The sequence below is a fragment of the Aegilops tauschii genome, chromosome 5 (assembly GCF_002575655.3).
Source record: "Aegilops tauschii subsp. strangulata cultivar AL8/78 chromosome 5, Aet v6.0, whole genome shotgun sequence".
In the NCBI taxonomy this organism is placed as follows: domain Eukaryota; kingdom Viridiplantae; phylum Streptophyta; class Magnoliopsida; order Poales; family Poaceae; genus Aegilops; species Aegilops tauschii.
Genome location: NC_053039.3, coordinates 54,645,801 through 54,665,323, shown reverse-complemented (window position 1 = coordinate 54,665,323; position 19,523 = coordinate 54,645,801). Strand labels below are relative to the sequence as shown.

Below are 19,523 nucleotides of genomic sequence, written 5' to 3'. Positions count from 1 at the left end.
TTGGAGCTTCGACCATCTCTTCAGTGACCAGTTGGACTATTTTAGGTATAGCACCCAGTCAAATTTTCTTTCTTTCTGTATATTTTTAGTCTTCCCAAAAATTGAAGCATTGGTAAGCTAGTTGGTATTCTTATATTTTTTTTGGTTTTTATGGTTGATGCCTTCTCTTCTCCATTGAGGATCCGCAACATGCAAGAAGAAGTGCCATCACTCGTATGAAACGCATGCCAGGGGAAGGGGTTCCATCACTGCCTTTTGATCAACAAGTGTAATCTCCATTGATGATCGTCCCTGTTCTGCATTCATCAACGCAATGCCATCTTCAGTGCCCCTCTCTAGGCCCTCTGGTAGAACCAGGGATCCTACCGGACCTGCTCCGTAGGTTGTAGGGGAAGGATGGAGTAGGACGGGGCGATGATCGGGCGCGCCGGCGGCTGGGCGCTGTCGCGTCGGAGGGAGATGGCGGCGGCGGCTAGGGTTAGAGGCGGCTAGGGTTCCGGCTCCTCTGGGAGCCGGGCAATAGGGATAATAATATTCTTATTGCTTAATTCCAAAAAGAGTCTTACAGCCTATATTTATAACCTAGACAACTTACATAAGAATTAACCTAAGATAACTTGCATAAGAATTAACTTAAGATAACTTGTGGGCTAAGATTACCCGGTGGGCCTAGCTAAACCGGCCATAACACTTCTCCCTGCCTGCACAAACAGCTCGTCCTCGAGCTGTAAGGTGGGGAAGCGCTTGCGGAACTCCTCGAGGCGCCTCAACCAGCGTCAAACACCTTCTCGACAGCTGGGGCGGCCAGGTCGGTGGCGACGGCGTCCTCCGGAATGTAGTCTGCAACCTCCAGGTAGAAGAGTCATGGGCAGGCATGGCCGGGCGTGTAGGGCTCGTCGCAGTTGAAGCACAACCCCTGGCGGCGACGCTCGAGTAGCTCGGCTGAGTTGAGCCGGCGGAACGGGCGCGCCGCAGTCGCGACGAGGGGTGCCGCAGAAGCCTGCGCAGGCCGACCCTGCGCGGAATCCGGCCCGGGTAGCGACCCAGCGGCCCGGGACGGTGATTCCTGCTGGATGGCCACCGCGCGGCGCTCGAACGCGCGGGCGTAGTACATGGCCGACTGGAGATCCTGGGGTCCCCGAAGCTCCACGTCCACGCGGATGTGATCCGGAAGTCCACCCACAAAGAGGTCGGCCCGCTGCTGCGCCGTCACTCCCGACGCATGGCATGCCAGGGCCTGGAAACGGTCGGTGAAGTCCTGCACCGTGGAGGTGAAGGGAAGGCGGCCGAGCTCCGCCAGGCGGCTCCCGCGAACCGGAGGCCCAAAGCGAAGGAGGCAGAGCTCACGGAAGCGCTCCCAAGGGGGCATGCGGCCCTCGTCCTGCTCGAGGGCGTAGTACCAGGTCTGGGCTGCACCGCGGAGGTGGTAGGATGCCAACCAAGTGCGCTCCGACGCGAGCGTGCACTGGCCACGGAAAAACTGTTGGAAATATGCCCAAGAGGCAATAATAAAATGGTTATTATTGTATTTCCTTGTTCATGATAATTGTCTATTGTTCATGCTATAATTGTATTAACTGGAAACCGTAATACATGTGTGAATACATAGACCACAACATGTCCCTAGTAAGCCTCTAGTTGACTAGCTCATTGATCAATAGATGGTTATGGTTTTCTGACCATGGACATTGGATGTCATTGATAACGGGATCACATCATTAGGAGAATGATGTGATGGACAAGACCCAATCCTAAGCATAGCACAAGATCGTGTAGTTCGTTTGCTAGAGCTTTTCTAATGTCAAGTATCATTTTCTTAGACCATGAGATTGTGCAACTCCCGGATACCGTAGGAATGCTTTGGGTGTACCAAACGTGACAACGTAACTGGGTGGCTATAAAGGTGCACTACAGGTATCTCCGAAAGTGTCTGTTGGGTTGGCACGAATCGAGACTGGGATTTGTCACTCCGTATGACGGAGAGGTATCTCTGGGCCCACTCGGTAATGCATCATCATAATGAGCTCAATGTGACTAAGGAGTTAGCCACGGGATCATGCGTTACGGAACGAGTAAAGAGACTTACCGGTAACAAGATTGAACGAGGTATTGGGATACCGACGATCGAATCTCGGGCAAGCAACATGCCGATAGACAAAGGGAATTGTATACGGGATTGATTGAATCCCCGACATCGTGGTTCATCCGATGAGATCATCGTGGAACATGTGGGAGCCAATATGGGTATCCAGATCCCGCTATTGGTTATTGGCCGGAGAGGTGTCTCGGTCATGTCTGCATGGTTCCCGAACCCGTAGGGTCTACACACTTAAGGTTCGGTGACGCTAGAGTTGTTATGGGAAATAGTATCTGGTTACCGAAGGTAGTTCGGAGTCCCGGATGAGATCCCGGACATCACGAGGAGTTCCGGAATGGTCCGGCGGTGAAGATTGATATATTGGACGAGGGTATTGGAGTCCGGAAGTGTTCCGGGGGTACCAGGCTATGGCCAGCATGACCGAAAGGTGTTTCAGGTGCCCCGGCAAGTGTTGGAGGGCCTCATGGGCCGAAGGGGAAGGGGCAAACCAGCCCACTAAGGGGTGGTGCGCCCCCCACACCCTTTCCCATGTTACTTGGGGAGGTGGGGCGCCTCCACCTGGCTTGGGAGGCAAGCCTCCACCTGCTTGGCTTGGGGGGCAAGTCTCCCTAGGATTTTCCCTAGGAAGACCCAATCTGCTTGGCCGCCGCCCCCTAGGGGAAACCCTAGGGCGCCTCCCCCTCTCCCCTTGCACCTATATATAGTGGATGGGTGGGAGGGCAGCCGCACCTCTTCCCTGGCGCAGCCCTCCCTCCTCATACACCTCCTCCTCCTCCTCCTCCGTAGTGCTTAGCGAAGCTCTGCCGGAGAACCACGAGCTCCATTGCCACCACGCCGTCGTGCTGCTGGAGTTCTCCCTCAACTTCTCCTCTCCCCTTGCTGGATCAAGAAGGAGGAGACGTCCCCGGGCTGTACGTGTGTTGAACGCGGAGGCGCCGTCCGTTCGGCGCTAGATCGGATCTTCCGCGATTTGAATCGCTCCGAGTACGACTCCATCAACCGCATTCTTGTAACGCTTCCGCTTAGCGATCCTCAAGGGTATGAAGATGCACTCCCTCTCTCTCGTTGCTAGCATCTCCTAGATTGATCTTGGTGACACGTAGGAAAATTTTGAATTATTGCTACGTTCCCCAACAGTGGCATCATGAGCCAGGTCTATGCGTAGATTCTATGCACGAGTAGAACACAAAGTAGTTGTGGGCGATGATTTGTTCAATTTGCTTACCGTTACTAGTCTTATCTTGATTCGGCGGCATTGTGGGATGAAGCGGCCCGGACCGACCTTACATGTACTCTTACGTGAGACAGGTTCCACCGACTGACATGCACTTGATGCATAAGGTGGCTAGCGGGTGTCTGTCTCTCCCACTTTAGTTGGATTGGATTCGATGAAGAGGGTCCTTATGAAGGGTAAATAGCAATTGGCATATCACCGTTGTGGCTTTTGCGTAGGTAAGAAACGTTCTTGCTAGAAACCCATAGCAGCCATGTAAAACATGCAACAACAATTAGAGGACGTCTAACTTGTTTTTGCAGGGTATGCTATGTGATGTGATATGGCCAAAAGGATGTGATGAATTATATATATGTGATGTATGAGATTGATCATGTTCTTGTAATAGGAATCACGACTTGCATGTCGATGATTATGACAACCGGCAGGAGCCATAGGAGTTGTCTTAATTTATTGTATGACCTGCGTGTCAATGAAAAACGCCATGTAATTACTTTACTTTGTTGCTAACCGTTAGCTATAGTAGTAGAAGTAATAGTTGGCGAGACAACTTCATGAAGACACGATGATGGAGATCACGGTGTCATGCCGGTGACGAAGGTGATCATGCCGCGCCTCGAAGATGGAAATCAAAAGGCGCAAGATGATATTGGCCATATCATGTCGCTTTATGATTTGCATGTGATGTTTGTCATGTTTACATCTTATTTGCTTAGAACGACGGTAGCATAAATAAGATGATCCCTCACTAAAATTTCAAGAGATGTGTTCCTCCTAACTGTGCACCGTTGCGAAGGTTCGTTGTTTCGAAGCACCACGTGATGATCGGGTGTGATAGATTCTAACGTTCACATACAACGGGTGTAAGCCAGATTTACACATGCGAAACACTTAGGTTGACTTGATGATCCTAGCATGTACAGACATGGCCTCGGAACACAAGAGACCGAAAGGTCGAACATGAGTCGTATAGTAGATACGATCAACATGGAGATGTTCACCGATGATGACTAGTCCGTCTCATGTGATGATCGGACACGGCCTAGTTGACTCGGATCATGTATCACTTAGATGACTAGAGGGATGTCTATCTGAGTGGGAGTTCATTAAATAATTTGATTAGATGAACTTAATTATCATGAATATAGTCAAAAGGTCTTTGTAAATTATGTCGTAGCTTACGCTTTAGTTCTACTAAGATATGTTCCTAGAGAATATTTAGTTGAAAGTGATAGTAGCAATTATGCGGACTCGGTCCGTAAATTGAGGATTGTCCTCATTGCTGCACAGAAGGCTTATGTCCTTAATGCACCGCTCGGTGTGTTGAACCTCGAGCGTCGTTTGTGGATGTTGTGAACATCGGACATACACGTTTTGATGACTACGTGATAGATCAGTGCATAATGTTAAACGGTTTAGAATTGAGGCATCGAAGACATTTTGAAACGTCGCGGAACATATGAGATGTTCCAAGAGCTGAAATTGGGATTTTAGGCTCGTGCCCACGTCAAGAGGTATGACACCTCTGACAAGTTTCTTAGGCCTGCAAACTAAGGGAGAAAAGCTCAATCGTTGAGCATGTGCTCAGATTGTCTGAGTACAACAATCGCTTGAATCGAGTGGGAGTTGTCTTCCAGATGAGATAGTGATGGTTCTCCATAGTCACTGCCATCAAGCTATTAGAGCTTCGTGATGAACTATAACATATCAGGGATAGACATGATGATCCTTGAGAAACTCGCGATGTTTGATACCGCGAATGTAGAAATCAAGTAGGAGCATCAATTGTTGATGGTTGGTAAAACCACTAGTTTCAAGAAGGGCAAGGGCAAGAAGGGATACTTCATGAAACGGCAAATCAGTTGCTGCTCTAGTGAAGAAACCCAAGGTAGAACACAAACCCGAGACTAAGTGCTTCTGTAATGAGGGGAACGGTCACTGAAGCAGAACTACCCTAGATACTTGGTAGATGAGAAGGCTGGTAAGGTCGACAGAAGTATATTGGATATACATTATATTAATGTGTACTTTACTAGTACTCCTAGTAGCACCAGGGTATTAGATACCGGTTCGGTTGCTAAGTGTTGGTAACTCGAAATAAAAGCTGCGAAATAAACGGAGACTAGCTAAAGATGAGATGACGATATGTGTTGGAAGTGTTTCCAAGGTTGATGTGATCAAGCATCGCATGCTCCCTCTACCATCGAGATTGGTGTTAAACCTAAATAATTGTTATTTGATGTTTGCGTTGAGCATAGACATGATTGGATTATGTTTATCGCAATACGGTTATTCATTTAAGGAGAATAATGGTTACTCTTTTATTTGAATAATACCTTCAATGGTCTTGCGCCTAAAATGAATGGTTTATTGAATCTCGATCGTAGTGATACACATGTTCATGCCAAAAGATATAATATAGTAATGATAGTACCACATACTTGTGGCACTGCTATTTGAGTCATATTGGGATAAAACGCATGAAGAAGCTCCATGTTGATGGATCTTTGGACTCACTCGTTTTTGAAAAGATTGAGACATGCGAACCATGTCTATTAGTATGAAGAAAGTCCATACAGATGGATCGTTTGGACTCACTTGATTTTGAATCACTTGAGACATGCAAATCATACCACATGGGCAAGATGACTGAAAGGCCTCGTTTTCAGTGAGATAGAACAAGAGAGCAACTTGTTGGAAGTAATACATTTGATGTGTGCAGTCCAATGAGTGCTGAGGCATGCAGTGGATATCGTTATGTTCTTGCTTCACAGATGATTTGAGTAGATGCTGAGTATATTTACTTGATAAAACACAAGTCTGAATTATTGAAAGGTTCAAGTAATTTCAGAGTGAAGTTGAAGATCGTCGTGACAAGAGGATAAAATGTCTGTGATATGATCATGGAGATGAATATCTGAGTTACGAGTTTGGCACACAATTAAGAAATTGTGGAAATTGTTTCATGACTAATACCGCCTGGAACACCAGTGTGATGGTGTGTCCGAACATCATAACTGCACCCTATTGGATATGGTGCATACCATGATGTCTCTTATCGAATTACAATATCGTTTATGGGTTAGGCATTAGAGACAACCGCATTCACTTTAAATAGGGCACCACGCAATTCCGTTGAGACGACACCGTATGAACTATGGTTTAGAGAAACCTAAGCTGTCGTTTCTTAAAAGTTTGGGGCTGCGACACTTATGTGAAAAAGTTTCAGGCTGATAAGCTCGAACCCAAAGCGGATGAATGCATCTTCATAGAATACCCAAAACAGTTGGGTATACCTCCTATTTCAGATCTGGAAGCAAAAGTGATTGTTTCTAGAAACGGGTCCTTTCTCGAGGAAAAGTTTCGCTCGAAAGAATTGAGTGGGAGGATGGTGGAGACTTGATGAGGTTATTGAACCATGACTTCAACTAGTGTGTAGCAGGGCACAGGAAGTTGTTCCTGTGGCACCTACACCAATTGAAGTGGAAGCTTATGATAGTGATCATGAAACTTCGGATCAAGTCACTACCAAACCTCGTAGGACGACAAGGATGCGTACTACTTCAGAGTGGTACGTAATCCTGTCTTGGAAGTCATGTTGCTAGACAACAATGAACCTACGAGCTATGGAGAAGCGATGGTGGGCCCGGATTCCGACGAATGGCTTGAGGCCATAAAACCGAGAGGATCCATGTATGAAAACAAAGTATAGACTTTGAAAGAACTACTTGATGGTCGTAAGGCTGTTGGGTACACATGGATTTTAAAAGGGAAGACAGACAATGATGGTAAGTATCACCATTAAGAAAGCTCGACTTGTCGTTAAGATGTTTTCCGACAAGTTCAAGGAGTTGACTACGATGAGATTTTCTCACTCGTAGCGATGCTAAGAGTCTGTTGGAACTATATTAGCAGTTACTGCATTATTTATGAAATCTTGCAGATAGGATGTCAAAACATTGTTTCCTCGATGATTTTCTTGAGGAAAGGTTGTATGTGATACAACCAGATGGTTTTGTCAATCCTGAAAGATGCTAACAAGTATGCAAAGCTCCAGCAATCCTTCTAAGGACTGGAGTAAGCATCTCAGAGTTGGAATGTACGCTTTGATGAGATGATCAAAGATTTTGGGTTTATACAAAGTTTATGAGAAACTTATATTTCCAAAGAAGTGAGTGGGAGCACTATAGAATTTTTGATGAGTATATGTTGTTAACATATTGTTGATCAGAAATGATGTAGAATTTCTGGAAAGCATACAGGGTTATTTGAAAAGTGTTTTTCAATGGAAAACCTGGATTAAGCTACTTGAACATTGAGCATCAAGATCTATAAGGATAGATAAAAAACGCTCAATAATACTTTCAAATGAATACATACCGTGACAAGATTTTGAAGGAGTTCAAAATAGATCAGCAAAGAAGGAGTTCTTGGCTGTGTTACAAGGTGTGAGTATTGAGTAAGACTCAAGACCTGACCACGGCAGAAGAGTGAGAAAGGACGAAGGTCGTCCCCTATGCTTTAGACGTAGGCTCTACAATATGCTATGCTGTGTACCGCACCTGAAGTGTGCCTTGCCATGAGTTAGTCAAGGGGTACAATAGTGATCGAGGAATGGATCACATGACAGCGCTCGAACTTATCCTTAATAACTAGTGGACTAAGGAATTTTCTCGATTATGGAGGTGGTAAAAGAGTTCGTCGTAAAGCGTAACGACGATGCAAACTTTGACACTAATGCGGATGACTCTGAGTAGTAAACCAGATTCGTATAGTAGAGCAGTTATTTGGAACAGCTCCAAGTAGCGCGTGGTAGCTGCATCTACAAGATGACATAGAGATTTGTAAAGCACACACGGATCTGAATGTTGCAGACTTGTTGACTAAAACCTCTCTCGTAAGCATAACATGATCAAACCCTAGAACTCATTGAGTGTTAATCACATGGTGATGTGAACTAGATTATTGACTCTAGTAAACTCTTGGGTATTAGTCACATGGCGATGTGAACTTTGAGTGTTAATCACATGGTGATGTGAACTAGATTATTGACTCTAGTGCAAGTGGGAGACTTTTGGAAATATGCCCTAGAGGCAATAATAAAATGGTTATTATTGTATTTCCTTGTTCATGATAATTGTCTATTGTTCATGCTACAATTGTATTAACTGGAAACCGTAATACATGTGTGAATACATAGACCACAACATGTCCCTAGTAAGCCTCTAGTTGACTAGCTCATTGATCAATAGATGGTTATGGTTTCCAGACCATGGACATTGGATGTCATTGATAACGAGATCACATCATTAGGAGAATGATGCGATGGACAAGGACCCAATCCTAAGCATTGCACAAGATCGTGTAGTTCGTTTGCTAGAGCTTTTCTAATGTCAAGTATCATTTCCTTAGACCATGAGATTGTGCAACTCCCGGATACCGTAGGAATGCTTTGGGTGTACCAAACGTCACAACGTAACTAGGTGGCTATAAAGGTGCACTACAGATATCTCCGAAAGTGTCTGTTGGGTTGGCACGAATCGAGACTGGGATTTGTCACTCCGTATGACGGAGAGGTATCTCTGGGCCCACTCGGTAATGCATCATCATAATGAGCTCAATGTGACTAAGGAGTTAGCCACGGGATCATGCGTTATGGAACGAGTAAAGAGACTTGCCAGTAACAAGATTGAACGAGGTATTGGGATACCGACGATCGAATCTCGGGCAAGCAACATGCCGATAGACAAAGGGAATTGTATACGGGATTGATTGAATCCCCGACATCGTGGTTCATCCGATGAGATCATCGTGGAACATGTGGGAGCCAATATGGGTATCCAGATCCCGCTATTGGTTATTGGCCGGAGAGGTGTCTCGGTCATGTCTGCATGGTTCCCGAACCCGTAGGGTCTACACACTTAAGGTTCGGTGACGCTAGAGTTGTTATGGGAAATAGTATCTGGTTACCGAAGGTAGTTCGGAGTCCCGGATGAGATCCCGGACATCACGAGGAGTTCCGGAATGGTCCGGCGGTGAAGATTGATATATTGGACGAGGGTATTGGAGTCCGGAAGTGTTCCGGGGGTACCAGGCTATGGCCAGCATGACCGAAAGGTGTTTCGGGTGCCCCGGCAAGTGTTGGAGGGCCTCATGGGCCGAAGGGGAAGGGGCAAACCAGCCCACTAAGGGGTGGTGCGCCCCCCACACCCTTTCCCATGTTACTTGGGGAGGTGGGGCGCCTCCACCTGGCTTGGGAGGCAAGCCTCCACCTGCTTGGCTTGGGGGGCAAGTCTCCCTAGGATTTTCCCTAGGAAGACCCAATCTGCTTGGCCGCCGCCCCCTAGGGGAAACCCTAGGGCGCCTCCCCCTCTCCCCTTGCACCTATATATAGTGGATGGGTGGGAGGGCAGCCGCACCTCTTCCCTGGCGCAGCCCTCCCTCCTCATACACCTCCTCCTCCGTAGTGCTTAGCGAAGCTCTGCCGGAGAACCACGAGCTCCATTGCCACCACGCCGTCGTGCTGCTGGAGTTCTCCCTCAACTTCTCCTCTCCCCTTGCTGGATCAAGAAGGAGGAGACGTCCCCGGGCTGTACGTGTGTTGAACGCGGAGGCGCCATCCGTTCGGCGCTAGATCGGATCTTCCGCGATTTGAATCGCTGCGAGTACGACTCCATCAACCGCGTTCTTGTAACGCTTCCGCTTAGCGATCTTCAAGGGTATGAAGATGCACTCCCTCTCTCTCGTTGCTAGCATCTCCTAGATTGATCTTGGTGACACGTAGGAAAATTTTGAATTATTGCTACGTTACCCAACAAAAACTGCTCACACTGGTTGAGCCAGTTAATCGGGTCCTCTGTGCCGTCATAAGTGGCGAAATCGATCTTGGCGAACCGTGGCGGCGTCTGGGTCGGCGCGCCATGGCCGACCGGCTCGGCGGTGCAGAACAGTGATGATGACGGCGCCCGGTCAACGGTGGGGAGGCCGTCATAGGCCCCCGCGGAGCCGGACGAGGCCCCAGACTGCAGCGTGGGTACCGGTGGGTCCCCGGCCTCTGTGTAAACTGGCGGTGGCGACGTCCCGGTTAGCCAGGCCGGTATCGGGGATGGTGACGGCGGAAACCGGACCTGCTGGATCGGAAGTCCTCCCGGTGTAGACTGGCCCAGTCCGGAGCTGACCGACGGCGGTGGGAGCTGGACCGGCGCGGTTGGCGCGGCTGGGGCCGGCGCGGGCCAGTGCGGCCACTGCGGGGCTGGGGCGGGCGCGGGAGGCGCGGGTGGCGCCGCGAGAACCGGCGCGGGCCACTGCGGCCAGGACGGCGCTGGGGCGGGCGGCAGCTGGAGCGACGGATGGGCCCCGGCGATCACCGTGGGTACCGAGTACCAGGGCAAGTGCAGCAGCGGCGGAGGCCCGCCGGTGTAGCCCGCCTGGAACGGCAGCAGGGGCGTCCCGCTCGGGCCCAACGCATTCTGGATCGGCCAGTGCGTCGCCGGGTGGCTGTAGGCGGGGGGCGCAGCCGGCGGGGTGGTGTGCGGGCCGGCCAAGTACAGGGAGATGCCCTGGACGGCCGTCACGAGGTCCCGCAGGGTGCTGGTCATCTCCTTCGGCGTGAAGACGGAGGTTGTCGGCGGCGCGGAAGTGACGGGGGCCGGCGGCGCGGAGGTGATCGGGGCCGGCGGCGTTGGGGACCCGGCAGTGGTCATTGGGGCGGTGGTGATGATGGGCAGCGGCGGCGTGGGTGTTGATGACGACATGATCGAACCCGAGTCTCTGGATACCAAATTGGTAGAACCAGGGATCCTACCGGACCTGCTCTGTAGGTTGTAGGGGAAGGATGGAGTAGGACGGGGCGATGATCGGGCGCGCCGGCGGCTGGGCGCCGTCGCGTCGGAGGGAGATGGCGGCGGCAGCTAGGGTTAGAGGCAGCTAGGGTTCCGGCTCCTCTGGGAGCCGGGCAATAGGGATAATAATATTCTTATTGCTTAATTCCAAAAAGAGTCTTACAGCCTATATTTATAACCTAGATACATAAGAATTAACCTAAGATAACTTGTGCGCTAAGATTGCCCGGTGGGCCTAGCTAAACCGGCCATAACACCCTCACTCTGAATTCTTTCGGTTTTAAGTAAGGAAACAATCTATATGCATCTAAACAATTTTTTTCCAAGTTATTGCTGCTCTGCTATGACGATACCTTATTTATTCTTCTATTCTATGCAGGTGAAGAAGGCCTTGGTTCAACCTAATTATTCGTTGATGTTTTCTTATGTTCTCATGTTAGCTCAGGTCGATAACTGAGCTCTCAGTAATGATTTTTATATTGCACTAGCTTTCTCATATTCAGTTTAGCCGCCACTGGTTCTTCCCTTTGTTGTGTCATTTCTACATATATCCTTTAAAGTTTGAGAAAATTTGGCTCTGTGATTCTGATTTTAAGAAGCCGATGCCTTGTTGGTAAGAGGATGTGGATTGCGATGAGAAACGCACAACAGCTAGCAAAAAGAAAGCTAGGTAACTCCTCGTATGGTTTACTAATGATACGTACAGATCTAAGTGGATTCAATGCTTTTCCTTATCCAATGTTTTATATATTCTTATAAGAACAATCTTTTACTATTTCTTGTTGTGAATGCTATCATATAGTGCCTCTCTACTTGCTCAAAATCAAATGTACATCTATGAAAAGGTAAAAATTAAGGTTGGTGAGATGGCAGTAGATTGGCATGTTTGCAGAAAAAAATAGCCATGTAAGTTCAAAAGAACATCTTTAACTATTGCTGCTACATGCTTTGTATATTTCCTCTCTGGTTCCTTTAAATCGGAGAGGACCAAGGTCGCCATCGTTGATTTGAAGGAAGCAGAGAGGAAAGAAAAAGTATATAGCAGGAAATATGTTAAAAGATGTTCTTTTGAACTTACATGGCGAGTAAATAGTTAAAATGATGTTCGCTTGATTTTACTTTGGTACAGGTTTATTCTATAAGTGGATGCATAGGCTTAAAGCAGAGGACCTTCCTACTCAGGTTTCAGATTTCTCAGCCCTTACTTTTGTGCAGATATCATTTTCTTGACTGGTTATTCAGTAACCTCGCACATGTCCATTTTCTCTCTATATCGTCAGTATTAAACTTCATATGTAATACCTTATATTATTGGGTTTAGAACATTGCAAATCAGGGTAGGCGTTGCATTTGGGAAGTTCATGTTCTATTCAAAAGTACTTCATCGATAGTCTAATGTTTCACAGTAGAATATGCTACCTCATTTTTAGGTGTCATAAGGTTCATATTTCATTGCCTTAACTGAAGCAGCATGTTTTATTATTTTAGCTAGCATTAAGCTAATCACAGACCACAAAAAATACACACGCGCTCCCTTAAAGAATCGCATATATATATATGTTCTGCTCTTTACTGAATATTGATGTTGCGTACTGAACCTTATGTATCCTTGCATCTAAATTGTTGCTTTCTACTCAATATTTATGTAGCGAGGCCGACGCTTTGACTGTAACATTATTTCTCCTCTGGTTGAATACTGCATCTTTTTTGCAATTGTCCTAAATGTTTTGGACCTGTCTAGGAAGCGCCCATGCGCTAGATGGACTGCTCGAGCACACCCACCATATTAGAAAAGTGATATGACACGTCATCCGAGCCTACCAAAAAAAAGAAAGTACATAGTTACCCATCCTCAGGTTACCTCAGCCGAGAAACCACGTGCATTTATTTTGGGTTTTAATTTTTTTTAAAAGTCATAACTTTTCACTCAAGTGTCAAAATTTAGATCCGTTTTCACTATTGGATTTCTCGCGACGAGTTCTTGAAAACTAGATCCCATATGAGTAGGTTTTGACGAACTTATTTTTCGAGCAACTTTGTGTGCTATAAAGGCAACTTTAGTGCTATAGGAAAGCAACTTCTTGTCCCCCTAGTATGACTACCTATGAGCGAAGGATCCTTCTAAATTGGTTACCATGACTACCAATTGACTAGCTCCACGCCGCCACCCTCTATGATCATTTGCCAAGTGTTTACAATCATACCAAGGGATCCCACCAGAGGAGAAGAAATTCTTGACACACGACCATGACACAAACTTACTTGAAAGGTATCTAAAACCTTTAGATATTGGCCAAATCGTGGTCTTGGTAATGTTTCTGTTCATGAGGATTGGGCAATGCGATACATGATTTTAGGCAACTGTATGGTTAATTATGGGCAACTATGTTATCTTTCATGCATTGTGCATAAAAAAAGGATGCAAACTATGTAGGGCAACGATGGTATCTTTTTCTATGTGTTTTTGTTGCTTCTGTTGTTTGATAGTTTTTCCGAAATCACACGATGTTCTACGTATTCATCAATGCAGCCGACAACTCCAGGCAAAAAAAATGGTAGACCTATGTGGCTATATGTGCAGGATCCAAAGGAGATACTTAACTGACATTGCAACCAAGAATAGCAGGGTGAAAAGAACACTCTTCTGAACCAACATATCCAATCAAGAAGAGCACCGCCAGAAAACACTTATAAAAATGTTGGGAAAATCCACTCGACAAACAAAAAAGGAAAAAAATGGGCCACTTCCGATCCACTCCTAGGCAACTCCTTCCGACATATTGTGCAACTCCAGTCATAACCTGGGCAGTGCCCTCCACTTTCGTCCACCCCAGACACTTTCTCTCTCTTGCCTCGCCGCCCACCACCTTCGTCTCCCTTGCCGCCCCAAACTTTTTATCGAGGCAATTTTGGGTTTGATGGAGGCAACTTTAGTGCTATAGGGAGGCAACTTCATTTTTTCCCTAGAAGGACTACCTATTAGTTTGGTTTATGAAAAATGAGAAAACCACAATAAGCATGAGACACCTTTAGTGCTACATATAAGCAATTTCATTGCACTATGTGTATCAATGAATTTTGCTAACATTATCACAACTTGCTTATCGTGATTGCTCAGTTGCCTACCGTGGATGGTCAGTCACCTACCATTGATGCCCAATTGCCTACAAATATTATGAAGTTGCTTATTATTGCTTTTCTATGTTGCCTACAAAACACTATGAAGTTGCCTATTAGTGATGCTCAGTTGACTGCCATTACTATTTCATTTGTCTACAATACACTAAAAAGTTTCCCATTGATGGGGCTATTGGGGTGTTTTGTGCAACTACAGTGCATTCAACAAGCAACTCATGTGTGTCTTCCATCATAATATCTGGAGATTCCAATGACTTTCGACGACAACTCATGCAAAAATTATGAAAAACTTCTGCAGGTTTGTGGGCAACTGTCTGATCCAGACCCCTATGCAAGTTCTCATCTGCCCCACTTATGCAACTAGTCAACACTCGCGACCTGGATAGCCAACACTTGTGTGATCATTAGCGTTGGCGGACGGACTCCCCGGAAAAGGAAAGAACAAGGCTCTCATAACGTCCATCCCCACATTGTTTCCAAATTTGGAATCATGGTAGACAACTTGCTCCAACAAAAACTTTTCGGCAGTGTAGGCAACTTAGGTCCCTTGATGGTCAAATTTCATAGTATTTGGCAATTGAGGATCACCCGTATGCAACTTCATAGTGTTGCAGGCAACTTAATTTCTGAGGCAGACAACTTAGAAGCCATGTTAGACAACATTCCACTGTACGGTAAGCAACTTTCACAGTATGGCAGGCAACGAAACTATCTACAACTCAGTTTCCAATGTATGCAACTTAGGAACCATGGTAATCACCACCCATTACACTACTGCACACAGCTAATTAGGAGGCTACTAGGCGAATTCACTAATAGATATGGTGCAATTCATCTAGCATCAAAGTTGCTCCTATTTAGCACTAAAGTTGCCTCATTTAGCATCAAAGTTGCTTTTGAAAAAAAATGATCGAAACATATTCCTATGGGATCTAGTTTTGAAGAGCTCGTCACGAGGAAGCCAACCGTGAAAACAGATCATAATTCCGACATGTGGTTTGAAAGTTGTAGATTTTTGAATTTTCTCGTACCAAAATTAATGCATGTTACGTCATCATTGGGTTCTTACGGTTGGCCAGACGAGGTGGAGAAAAATCAACATACTATATTGTAGAATTTTTATATATATAGAATGACTGGGTGTGCAACTTTCCAAGTCTGGGATCAAATTGTCCCAGATCATGCGGTCCACGAGCGTGCGCCCGGTTCAGCGAAATAGTGCAGCTGCACTACAGAGCATTTAGGAAATGTTTTATAGCTCCTAAGTTATGTGTCGTCGAAGCCAATGGGAAAATATGTTGTGTCTTAAGATAATTATAACGTAACGAATATATCAAAATGATAATGACCTTGGATTAACTTTTGAGGAATATGACAACCTTCAATATTGTAGGCTTTCCTGATTGTTTGGCACCTTAGTAGGAGACGATAACTGCTACTATGAATAGGTTTAAATGTCGCATTGCTTCCATAGAACAAACCATGATAAAAACAACTATGCTTAAACTTATAACATAAACTGCTGCTGCTTTGTTGTTTTTATCGAGGATGTTTTCTTTAAGTATATGCGAATCACACGCTATCTTCTATTTTCACTTACATTATTCCTAGGGCTCCAGGGATAACCACATTATTTTCACTTACATGTTCCTGATTCCTTCGTCGTCTCGCGGCTGGATCAGTTGGCGCTGACACGTTCGCTGTTTGGTCGAGCCATCCACGGCAATGTTGCTGCCGTCCAGGACGAGCTGCTCAGCCTGCTGCTCCACGAGACTCCCTAGCAGCTGCTGAGGAGAGGTTCCATGGGAACAAGCACCCATGGTTGTTGCCACCGTTAACACTGTCCCTTTGCTGCGGCCCTTTAGACCCTCTGCTGATCCAGCTCACAGAAGGTCAGTGCTTGGTATAATTCCCCTTCCCTTCACCTTCTCCAACCCCTGTAGTTTTAAGTCCTGTTCTAATCCTATTTGTAATGATATGCTTGGCATAGGGGAAGGGAAGTGGTTTCTCTCTGTTGAGGAGGACAAAAAGGGATAGAGGAGGAGGTAGAGGTGATTTGCCTGGCATTATGCTGCGAGGATAGAGGGCCATGGATCTGCACGTGGAGGTCAGCGGCAGTATCGATGCCTTTTTCCTGTTCTACTCGATTCCTTAACATGTTTCCTTCCACTGTTAGATTGTCAAAGTCCATGTGACGTTGGTGTAAGATGAGCGGCCAGGCTTGCTGACATTGTATCAAGTAGATGTTTGTATTCTTAAAATTTGACCTTATCAATTGGAGTCAGTTTCTATAATTGTTTTCCCTTCACAAGTTTTTAACCTGCTTAATTCTTATTGTTCAGAATTTTAGGTGTTCTTTTGTCAGAGATTGATTCACAGTATTAAACCCATGATACCCACAAACATTTTTAGATCGTTATTCACAAAAGTGTCATGCATACCATTATTCACAAACCAAGCCACAACCATATGCTAAACATGGATTTCTACTAACTTGCATTACCTGCTTGACTAAAACGCTAGGACCGGCACCCTCGCGCCAAGGCGTGATATCGATCTAGTCAGATTCTGAGAGCTGATGCGTTCGGCACCGCTCCACCCACTCCGGTCGTGGAGTTCGGAGCTGGAGTGTTGCCAAACAGATTAATTTGAAAGCGAGTATGTGCAAGTCACTGGATTTTAAAAGGAGCAGCTCAAGACTTGGTCAGTGGTACAGAGTATATGGCACGTCAGTATCCAGCAATCGCAGAATTCAAAAACCGTTTCGGAGACTGGACGGGGACGCTCCCATACAGCAGGCAAGACGAGGCCATTTCCGGGTTTTCTTTTTCTTTTTGCACTCCAGTTTTCGCTTCTCTTTGTTAAACATATGCAGTCGGCGTCGGCGGGACGTACTCTCGTGCACGGTCCCAACTATACTACGAGGCAACTACTACCACCTTAGATCTGGTACCTCGTCATCAAGTGAGTCGGTATGGTGGTTATATGCATGGGTGTACGATAATTCCCTGGGACCAACCTATAATGACGCCCCTAATAATGATAACATGGACCTAATTAAAGCCAGTAAAAAAATTAGACCCAGTAAATAATGTGATCACAACTCAAATCCATGTCTGCAACTTCCACAATGGCATGGACGAATCCCTCCAATTCTATCGGTGTTTTTTCAGCCCTTTATTTGGGACTTCCTTCTCTTGATTCTGCAAGATCGTGTTCTCAGTTTGTTACAGGAAACTCCTCAAAAAAGTTGCCAGTGTGATACTGCAATGTGAGGAAATCCTGACCCTATGACTCTGGGGGTACGGATGTGTACTAAAATTCACTGTGCTCCTGGGAGCATCTCCAAAAGCGGAAACATAATTTAGTGACTAAAAATTGGGTTTAGCGATGAAGAGAGATGATTATCGTCGTGAGAAAAGTTTCAGCGTTTTTCAGCGGACCAAAAAATTGGACTTCTTCTTTTATCACACATGTTTGTGCGTATGCAATGTTGTAAATAACATCAATTGCTTTTGGTGCCCGGCATCCTCGAATTCGTCAAGCAAGCTGCTCGCGTTGCCACGCTTTTGGTTGGTGCCCGTCTTCAGTTTCGTCACTAGTGCTAAGGTGTAGTCCGTCTCTGCCTGAATGTAACACTAGCTTGCATGGTAGGCTAGTTCTTCTAATCCAGTCTTTGTGCTATGGCAATGTAATCGGCGCACTCCTATTTAGATGGAAAACGCTTCCTACTCGATCATCTCCTGGAATGTGCTGGGCGAGCAAGAAAAATGCGCCAATATCTTCTCTGAACTAAACACTCTCCGTCCATCGGTCGCTCTGCTCCAAGCGACTAATTTTTTTCCTTTTACGGGTAAAAAAAATAGATCATTCATTTCTACCGCGGTTTCTAGATTCTCACGATCAACTTCCTGCTAACGGACGATTTGCCCCAAGCTTGACACTATCCTGGTTGGCCTCAAACAAATGTCCTAGTGACCAACGTCTATGCCCCCACATCCCCCACATCCAGACAACTAGAAACTGAATTTCTAGATGAACTAAAAAACTTGGAGCCACCTATAGATACACCCTGACAACTTATAGAAAATTTCAACCTAATCCACTTCTCCTGCAAAAAAACAACCCTAATTTCCACAGGGCAAATGCGGATGCCTTCAACAACACTATTTTTTTTCTCGAATACGCACGAGTGTGCGTAATATATTATAAAGAGCCCCTCCACGATAGTCTTACAAGATTTTAATTACATGGACACCACCACCACCTCCACTCTTCTATCTCTATGCTAACTTGCCACACTAGCCCACCCTTCCACAATCCACATTGCTAAAGAATCTACTAAGATCTCCTAGACAATTCACATGGTCAAATAATCAGTCCTTGCCTACTCTGGAGCGGATAGATAGAGTTTCTTTTTTTGATCATAATAGATAGAGTTTCTATAAACTTGGCCTGAGGTGAATTATTTCCTAACACCAACCTCACCTCCTGGCCTTGTTCGGTTGTGTGTAAGTCCGAGTGAATTGAAGGGGTTTGAGGAGGATTTAAACCTCTTCTAAGTCAAAATATGAACCAATCCTTGCCAATCCCCTCCAATCCTCTTGGGGAGAGGATTAACCGAACAAAGCCTAAAACGTTTTACTTCTGACCACGCAAGACTGCTAGTCTCCATCTCAACAACAATGCTATCTTCCCGTCTTTTCTGTTTTGAAAAAAATACTGGACCTCCTCTCCGGGCTGCAACGAATTGGTTAGCCAGCTCTGGCAGGCTAACAATGATCTGGCACATGGGCCAGACCGGGCCAATACCTCAAATACAAATGACCCAGCTGCCGCTCTCGTTGAATTGTTTTTTTTGAACTCGATCGAACCTAAAGCGTGGTCTAAGACAATCAAGCCCATCTACCAACCAGAGAATAACTACAAATCACTGACAATCAAGCCCATCTACCAACCAGAGAATAACTACAAATCACTGATGATTTCTCAAAAAACAAAAACCACAAATCACTGATCCAAATTTTAGATCTCCATGAGGAATTCAGACCTTTAGCCTCCCTACTAATAAAACTCAGGTCTATTATTTCCTGCACCTTGCAACGGACCATTCGTCAAAAGGAGATGGCTACAGGAGAGCATAACTAGTTTTTTTTTCGTATTTTTTTCAGCTTGCAAAGGGACACCATCAATTTTGGGCTTTGGGGTGCTT

General features: G+C 45.9%; 1 protein-coding gene across 1 annotated transcript in view; it reads left to right on the top strand.

The window, feature by feature from the left end:
* LOC120964309 (uncharacterized) overlaps positions 1 to 16,667 on the top strand; it is a 28,212-nt gene extending 11,545 nt beyond the window's left edge. Inside the window, exons 7-9 of the mRNA XM_073498810.1 lie at positions 11,553 to 12,355; positions 15,923 to 16,203; positions 16,302 to 16,667. The gene's annotated coding sequence lies outside the window, so the exon portion shown is untranslated. The remainder of the gene's footprint in view (positions 1 to 11,552; positions 12,356 to 15,922; positions 16,204 to 16,301) is intronic.
* Positions 16,668 to 19,523: the final 2,856 nt, after the last annotated feature.